Genomic DNA, 8,672 nt, shown 5'->3' on the forward strand with positions numbered 1-8,672 from the left:
GTTAGGTTGTTGTTGTTATTTTTGTTTTTAATAGAGGGAGTTTTAGGAAACATGGACATGTCTGGGAGGGGCCCATTATTTTGTAATAGTGCACTTAAAGAAAACCTGTCAGGTGATTTTGTTTTGTTTTTATGAGCTAACAATCAGCTCTATTTTTCATTTCTGTTTTAAGCAGGCCTGCAACAGTGAATAACGGCGCTGAAAATATAAGGGGGTTTTCCAGATTTCAATTGGCTGAGGAGAGCTACCTGTGGGGACTATTCAGGTCGTAAGTCCCTGTAAAAAGGATTTTATGCGAGTCAATCCAGTCCAAAAGCATAAAGAAATATTTTCCTATGGAAAATAAAAAATGACTGAGCTCATTTTGCTGAGGGTGGAGTATCTGATCGTGTGGGAAGCTCCACTATCAGCAAATACATGGTGTGACTGCATGTGAGTGAATGTGTGACTGAATGTGAGTGAGGATGAATACGTGTGGACAAACAATTTGTTTTTACCAGAGAAAATTTCTGTTTTGTTTTGTTGACTGGGGTTAGATTATGGGATTATAGTATATTGTTGGGAGAATGCCAAATGCTAAAGGGGAAATATTTTTTGATGTAACTCAGTTACCATTAATTGTAGAAACACATGACTGATAACTGTTCTGTTTTAAGTTTATTTTATGACATACATTGGAACATGAGTGGGGAAAACTGAGCATTTTTAGTTTTGGATAGTATTTTGACACATTTCATGTGTCAAAATAAAGGGGGTTTAGGGTGTAATAATTTAATTGTTTAATAATTTAGGATCATTTTAGGACCTTTTGGGTTGTTGATCATTTGGATATGGTAAAACTGAAACTGTTATTTTTAAGTTAAGGTTAAAGGATTAAAAGTGAACTTGTCACGGTTTGCGAGGCAAGCCGTGTGGAGTTGTAGAAAAGGACCCAAAAGGCGGCAGCTTTGGTGCAGGTGAATATTTATTTACAACGGTGGGCACAAAACAGCACTGGTGGAAAAACAAGAAACCGGAAACCTAAACTGGGTAAGCTAATAACACAAACCAGAAACGAGGATGCAGGGAGGTCCGGGGAAATACACAAGAGACGCAGGGAGACCGAGGGGAAACAACACAGACGAACCAGTAACTACCATAACAGAAGACACAACTTAAATACACCCAGAGAACACAGGGAGATTACACACAGGTGGGGAACACAGGGGATACTGATAAACATAACGAGACAGGGCAGGAGTGAACACAACATTACGCATACTGACGAGAGACTGTCAAAGTAAAACAGGAAGTACACAGAGGTTCAGACAGGAGGAGAGAAAGCACGGGGAGAACACAGACATAACAGGCTGGGGGAAACATGGAATAAACACAAAGAGAGACGAGAGCTCATAAATAGACAGAGGGGCACAAGGGGGTAAGAGTCACAAAGGGAAAAAACACTTAGGGAACACCACAACAGGACACCTCAGAAAACCTGGCCTAAATAAGGAGCGAAAATACAAGGAACCAACATGGCCCAGGACCATGACAGAACTGAATCCTGTTTAGAAGATACAATGCCGGTTTTTCAAAGCTGTGAATAATTCTTAGAGGGAAAATTAGTGAGGGTTGAAGGGGTAGAACAGCTTTGATTTCTTTTTGATTTCTAGAAGTAGTGGTTATAATGTAGGCTTACACATACAGATATTACATAGGAGGTATTTTTAGGATAAAGGGGGAGCTTATACGGAGAAATGATTTTTATACATATTGCATTTTGTGCTTTTAAAGGAGTTGTGGCTCAAATTTGTCTCTGGAGGGTCACGAGCCTTTGGCTAGCGCTATGATTAGCCAATCTACTGTGAGGATAATATGAGTTCATGAAGGATTGCACACGCTTACAGACACAGAGTTAAGAAACACACATGACAGTATTGATTCCAGGCAAAAGGCCTTAAATTCATTTAGCTTTTAACTGAACTTAAAGAAGGACCAAAGAGGAAGGAAAGCATATATTTTGGTTAAGTCTGATAAACTAGAATTAGGAGGTATGGTTACATTAAAAGGAGCAAAATGAAATAAAAAGGCTATACCAAAACGGGTTATAACATAGGAAATGTGAGGTTAAAATGAAGTTAACACATAGGAGTTGTTTTTAGGCAGCATTTAGATATGATGAAATTTATGCAGGAGTAATTGCTTATATGATTAAACTTAATTGATTAAAGTGGTTGTTTTCTTTTGGATGTTTTAGAGTAGAGGAAGTTGCAGCAGCGACAATTTGTACACAGGATGTTGATGATCAGATAAGGGAAAAATAGAGTGAGCAACCGGACGTGAAAGCAGGGCTTAAAGAATTTTAAAGTGATGAGTAACGTTGAAGAATATATATAAATATAAGTCAATAAGTTAAGAAGATAATTAGGATCAGGCTTTTGATTAAAGAGTCCCAGATAGGATAAGTTAGGGAGGTGCAGGAAAAGGTGTTTTGTTTCTTTTGCAGAAGATCGATCTCGGCGACCACAGGAGGGGCGAGGATCCTGGAGATCTCGAGGTCCGAGACCACCAGAGAGGGTCTGAGTGAGGACACAATGTATTGTGACCTCTGGTGTTCCAGAGGTCAAGAGAGGGAGTGTGGAGAAGGGAAATTATTTTACTGCTATTGTTAAATAATTGTCATTATTACGATTGCATTAATAATATAATCTGGAGTTTATATTGCATTCAGGGGTTGAACAGTGTGTGTCTTTCAGAAAGACTAAGTTGCAGGCTGACAGGAAATTGCAGGTTTGCAGAGTGTGCCTTTTGCAGAACTGAAACCGAAAGCAGACGAGACACAGACAGTAGGTGAAGAGGTGACACAAAGAGCATGTGAGGTCAACACATACACACACATTAGTTAGATTTATTTAGAGGAGAGAACGGAAAGTACCAAGCCATGAAAATAGAAGATGATTTTCTAGGTGAAAAGTCACTCTGGTGTTGATCTGATCTATGTATAAAATGTACCGGTGACGCATGAAGGGGCGTCAGTAAACAAACCCTGATGCTATAAAATATCTGTTCATGCTTTGATTAAGTCGAGGACTACTGGCTGTCTGCGTACAGAGTGTCTTCCCACACGTGTGTTCATTAAAATCATTGTTTGACCAAAGAGCTTCTGGACCAAGAGTGGTGTGTACTCTCCTTCCTCAATTTTGAACCTTAACACTTGCTAATCTGATCTGAAATACTTTCCTTGAATATGCCTTAATTTCACCTCTTTTTTCTTTCTTCTTTTCTTAGCTTACTGAAAATGTTGGTGACCAAAGGCCGGATCCAGGGATGTGTGCTGCTTGTGCTACTGGCGTTATGTGGGCAAACTGCTCGCTGTCAACATCGATACAAAGGTAAAGTGCAATCCCAGGGTTGTGTGCTGCTTGTGGTACTCGCTTTATGTGGACAAACTGCTTGCTGTCAACATCGATACAAAGATAACAAAAGAAAAGCCTAGTGTAACGTAGTGTTTTATGGGTTTTTATTTCTGGAATGATTCAAACGTTACTATCATTTCCCCAACCCCGCAGGCTCTGCGACCCGTGAAGAACTGAGACTCCTTCTGGTCGCTAAAACAGGATCGGGAAAGAATGCATCCAGAAACACCATCCTGGGTGATGCGAACGCTTTCAAAGAAGACGTTTCGCCTGAGTCTGTCACCGACAGCTGTCTCAGAAAAGAGGCAGAGGGCGACGACGGAAGAAATATCGCTGTGATCGACACTCTGGGGCTGTCTTTTGGATGAAATAGATGAAATGGAGGATTTCAATGGAGGAAACCACTACACCGACGAGATGTATAAGGCAGCCCAGAAGAAACTCGAAGGAGAAAGGCTGAAGAGGAGAAAGGAGGAAGAACAAAGAAAAAGGGAAGAAGAGGAGAGGATCGAATTGAAGGAGTGGTGTAAATTCTTCCGCCTCGCTTCCCTGGGATTATTTGGCACAGGAGCGTACTTTACATCTTATGTTCTCATGGGGCTCGGTGGAGCCCTTGGATATTCTCAGTTAAAGCCGCCGAGCTTAACGGTTGGGCTTCTTCTTTACTCGTTGATACTGTGAAAACTGCGTAGGTGTATCACCTACTCGACCTAGTGATCAACGAGTACCGCACCGAAGCATGCAACGGGTGCAAGACCAATCACCCCAGCCAGAGACAACATGAGTGTCTGCGAGTCTTGGTGTCAGGGTCAGCTCACCTGTCAGCTCACCTGTGGGCTTCTGCCCTTGGTCCACGCACCTGGTCGCCATCACGCACCTGTGGCTCGTTACGAGAGTGTTCCAGCTCCTTTACAAGACGGCAGCTGTGTTTCTCGTCGCTGGACCGTTGCCGACCCGCATTCCCTGGACAAACCCCTGAGTTTCCTGACTGATTGAGTGTGCGAGGAGTGGAGTACGTCATCGTGTTTTCTGTGGAGTGTGGAGAGGAGCGTGAAGAGTGGACGGAGTGCGTGTGGACTTTCAGCGTCTTTTCCGTGTGTTTCCCCGGACCCCGGAGCCCGGGGTCCGGGGTCCACACACAAACAGAAACACAAAAACTTCCCCCTCACCTCTGTAAATAGATCACCTGGTGTGCTGTAATAAAGATTCTTGTGTTTCCCAACTAAGAGCCTGCGCGTGTGTCCGTTCCATCCCGCTGTGACACTTGGAGGATGACTTTTACGCTGAACATTATTACAGCATCAGGAAAAGACTCCTCACGCCGTGTTTCATTCCTTCCATTCAACGTCTCCTGATCATGTATTCACAGCCACCGAAGGCGCTGTACAGCACCGAGCACCTGAAACATGGACAGTTTGTCAGGCCCATCTTATCTTAATGACCTTGTAGTACCATATCACCCTATTAGAGCACTTCGCTCTCGCTCTGCAGGCCTACTTGTTGTTCCTAGAGTATTTAAAAGTAGAATGGGAGGCAGAGCCTTCAGTTTTCAGGCCCCTCTTCTGTGGAACCAGCTTCCAGTTTGGATTCAGGAGACAGACACTATCTCTACTTTCAAGATAAGGCTTCAAACTTTCCTTTTTGCTAAAGCATATAGTTAGGGCTGGACCAGGTGACCCTGAATCCTCCCTTAGTTATGCTGCAATAGACGTAGGCTGCCGGGGATTCCCATGATGCATTGAGTTTTTCCTTTCCAGTCACCTTTCTCACTATGTATTAACAGACCTCTCTGCATTGAATCATATCTGTTATTAATCTCTGTCTCTCTTCCACAGCATGTCTTTTATCCTGTCTTCCTTCTCTCACCCCAACCAATCACAGCAGATGGCCCCGCCCCTCCCTGAGCCTGGTTCTGCCAGAGGTTTCTACCTGTTAAAAGGGAGTTTTTCCTTCCCACTGTCACCAAAGTGCTTGCTCACAGGGGGTCATATGATTGTTGGGTTTTTCTCTGTATCTATGAAGCGCCTTGAGGCGACTTATGTTGTGATTTGGCGCTATATAAATAAAATTGAATTGAATTGAATTTGTTGATACTGTAATCAAAAATACAGGGGGGCATTTTAAAAATGCACCCTCCCTATTGCGCATGTCCCTAAAAGGTATGGCCTCCCAGATTGCCTCAGTTGTATCGTGAGTGTAATTTCAAATAAAATAAAATAAAACTCAGAAGCGTCTGTGTGTTGTATTCTTCTTCTTCATCTTCATCTTCTTCTTCTTATTATTATTATCATTATTATCATTATTGTGATTATGCTTCATTTTCATGTACTGGGGTATCAATGACCCCCACGCTGCCGCAGCGGCTTCTGTGCGTGGCCCCCAAGTGCTACGTTTTCTTTCCCGATCCCCTGACGAACCCATTAGAATCGCTCTGGGGCACTCTTCGACCCCAAATGATCGTTCTGTTTTTTTCATTTTCATTCACCTGTCTCTACTGAGGGTGGGGTACTTTGGGACCCCGGGGTCTGAGGCTGCCCCGAAGGGGAACACAAGGGTTAAAACACCTGAGACAGGGACTATCAGGGTTCCTGCAAAAGAAACAGGAAGCACAGTGACATTGTCACTGCCCCACAGCTTATGCTGACGGTGATGCTGACAGTTTTTATAACCAGTCAAAATGATATCAGCACACTCACACAAAAACTGCAATTAAATGGGCAGGCACCTTCTCCAAAGGTTAACTGGTTGAGAAGGTCTCATGTTGGGAGGGTGGGTCAATAAAGAGGAGCCAAAATTACCAGCAGGATTACAGTGGAACAGGGAGAAATTTAAATATTTGGGTGTCTTTTAGAGAAGTAACGACTTTAAGGGTAAAAATTGGGAGGGTGTTGCTGAAAAAAAGAAGTGCTGTCAACTTGGCCGCTTGGCTGATGTTGTTGAACCTCCAGACACACTTATCATGGAGGTACAAAAAAGACTGGTTAATTTCTTCTGGGGAGGATTTCACTGGACCAGGTTTGCTGTGCTGTTTCTAACTGTGTCAGAGGAGGGTCAGTTTGATTGACCTTCGTACACGGGCGTAGTTTTGGCATTGGTGGGGACGGATGATTCAACCACCGAACCCTGCCCTGTTTCTTTTTCTTTTTTTTCATTTTGTCTTTACTTCGTGATAAAAAAGGAGAAATATACTTGCCTACATATGCTATTCTACATGCTTTTAAACCATTTAAAATCACAATTCATAGTTTTATATGTGAATTATATAATGTTAAATTACTATTAAACAAATGACTAAGTATTTTAGACTTTAGTTTACTTCAGCCATATTCCATATAAATCAGGTATCATACAAAAAGAAAAATAGCTTCAAATACAGTCATGACAATAAAAGAATATGACTTTAAGGACTTAACAACATTACTTCTACTATCCTTTATTTAAAATGTATTTAGTGCAATAATAATAATAATGATAATAAAAGTAAGAACATATTTTGTGTACATCTGCAAAAAACAGTTGGATTCAAACAAAACAAGGTCAAAGGTCTAGCAAGAATTGGGTTGTTTATCCATTTGCTTACAGTATTTCATATTACACAGTATCTCACTATAATGTAGCAGTCACTTGACTTTGAAATTATCTGTCAGTGATACAGTAAACACTTCTTTCTTTCTTCTTTTGGAAATAGGCTCATTCTCCAGCTCCCTCAGAGTTACAAATACAGCGTCTTCTTTCTAGATCCATACGTTAATAGGACTCTGGAGCGTGATCTTACGGGATGGGGCGTGGCCAGGATCTTTGGTCGAGGCACCATATACGAGGGCCAAACAAATGCTTGCTGTGTGGTTGGTTGTAATGTTAGATTGCACTACCGGCAAAGGAATAAGCTTGAAAATGGGCTCTCTTTTCATTGTTTCCTCACCTGGAAGCATCATGAGGGAGCTTATGTGTTGGATGTTACCAAAAGAAGCCGTCTAGCCTGGATAGCAGCTGCGAGACGAGCTGATATCCAGTTCTCTACCATCCCCAGATATCTGTTGGTGTGCTACAGTATTTTCATTCTGATAAGTCCTAAATAAGTTCATATTACTCTTTATAACCTATTAGTTTTATTTTCAATTCGCTCTGAGGTCACAGCAAATTAGAACAAACATCCTAACGAGTGATTTTGTAGATAAACATTCTATTTATAGAGTTGCTAATTATTTGGCATTTCTGCAGCAAACCAGCCTATGAAATGGATGAAACAAATCCTGCTTCAAACTACATGCTACATACCACCATACCAATCAGATTACTTCTTCCATGTCAGGGTGAAGAGGTGAGCCTTCTGGATAAGATGGTGAAGGTTTGCTGTGTTTTGGTGAACATGTGCCCCAGTGTGGTAGTAAAACCAGGGAAAAATACTCTTGTTACATACTCTTAAAAGTCTTGTGCTGTATATGTAGTGATAAGTTTTCTTTTTTTTTTTTTTTTTTTTTTTTGCCTGTCCCGTTTGGCTCTTTTGCATCAGAATTGTTGTCTAAAGGCAAAGAAAGATGCCCAACGGATTTACTTTACCAAATTGACCATCCCAGCCTTGCCGTAATGGTCCATTTGATTCACCTTTTATTGTTTATTTTATTTTCACTTACTGAATACGGGACAGACTTGACTGGGGGAAAGAAGGGGAGAAAGAAAGAGGGAAAGAGAAACAGCTGAGAAGAGGGACGGGGGAGAAGGGCAAAAAACAAAAACCAACAGAATGAGCAGGAAAAAAACAAAAGAAATAAAAAATGCATATATCAATCACCTGGATCACCTGCTGAGAAAGAAAAAAGAAAACAAGCAGAAGAGAACAAGAGTAATACAATAAACAACATCACAATGATATATGGGGATATGACAGTAAATACTAAATATTAAACATTATTGTGCAGCACATAAGATCAACAGAACAGTGTGCTTTGAGGTAGGAGCCAAAAAGGGTGTAGTTTGTGGGTGTGATCGTGTGTACACCTGTGAGCATGGACGCGCTTGTTTTTTTAAAAGGTTCCTTCATGTAATGATCTGCTAGAGGGTGTGGGGGGGCCACAGCCCCGTCCTCCAGGGCATGAAGCAGGTATGGAGGAGATCAAAACTCCAGACATCCAGAGGCCCCCAGAACACAAGAGACCAAGGAAGACCAACAGAGGGGCAGCCGCGCCACTGTCCCAGAAAGAGCTGAGGAGAGTCCCAGATGAGGGCTCACTCAGCAGCCGCGGAGCAGAAGCCAGGGGGAGTTGCAGTGACGCGCCC

The 8,672-nt window shown here is 42.1% G+C and overlaps 1 long non-coding RNA gene across 1 annotated transcript; it reads left to right on the plus strand.

Annotated features, from left to right (window-relative positions):
- Nucleotides 1-751: 751 nt before the first annotated feature.
- Nucleotides 752-4,516, plus strand: LOC146707043 (uncharacterized). Its single transcript, XR_014920739.1, has 3 exons — nucleotides 752-3,156; nucleotides 3,268-3,371; nucleotides 3,549-4,516. It is a non-coding gene; the product is annotated as an uncharacterized LOC146707043 (long non-coding RNA).
- The last annotated feature ends 4,156 nt before the right edge of the window (nucleotides 4,517-8,672 follow it).

Source organism: Copadichromis virginalis, linkage group LG6 (assembly GCF_057382275.1).
Source record: "Copadichromis virginalis isolate Kocher_CV1m ecotype Utaka linkage group LG6, C_Virginalis_male_GT1.1, whole genome shotgun sequence".
Taxonomy (NCBI): Eukaryota; Metazoa; Chordata; class Actinopteri; order Cichliformes; family Cichlidae; genus Copadichromis; species Copadichromis virginalis.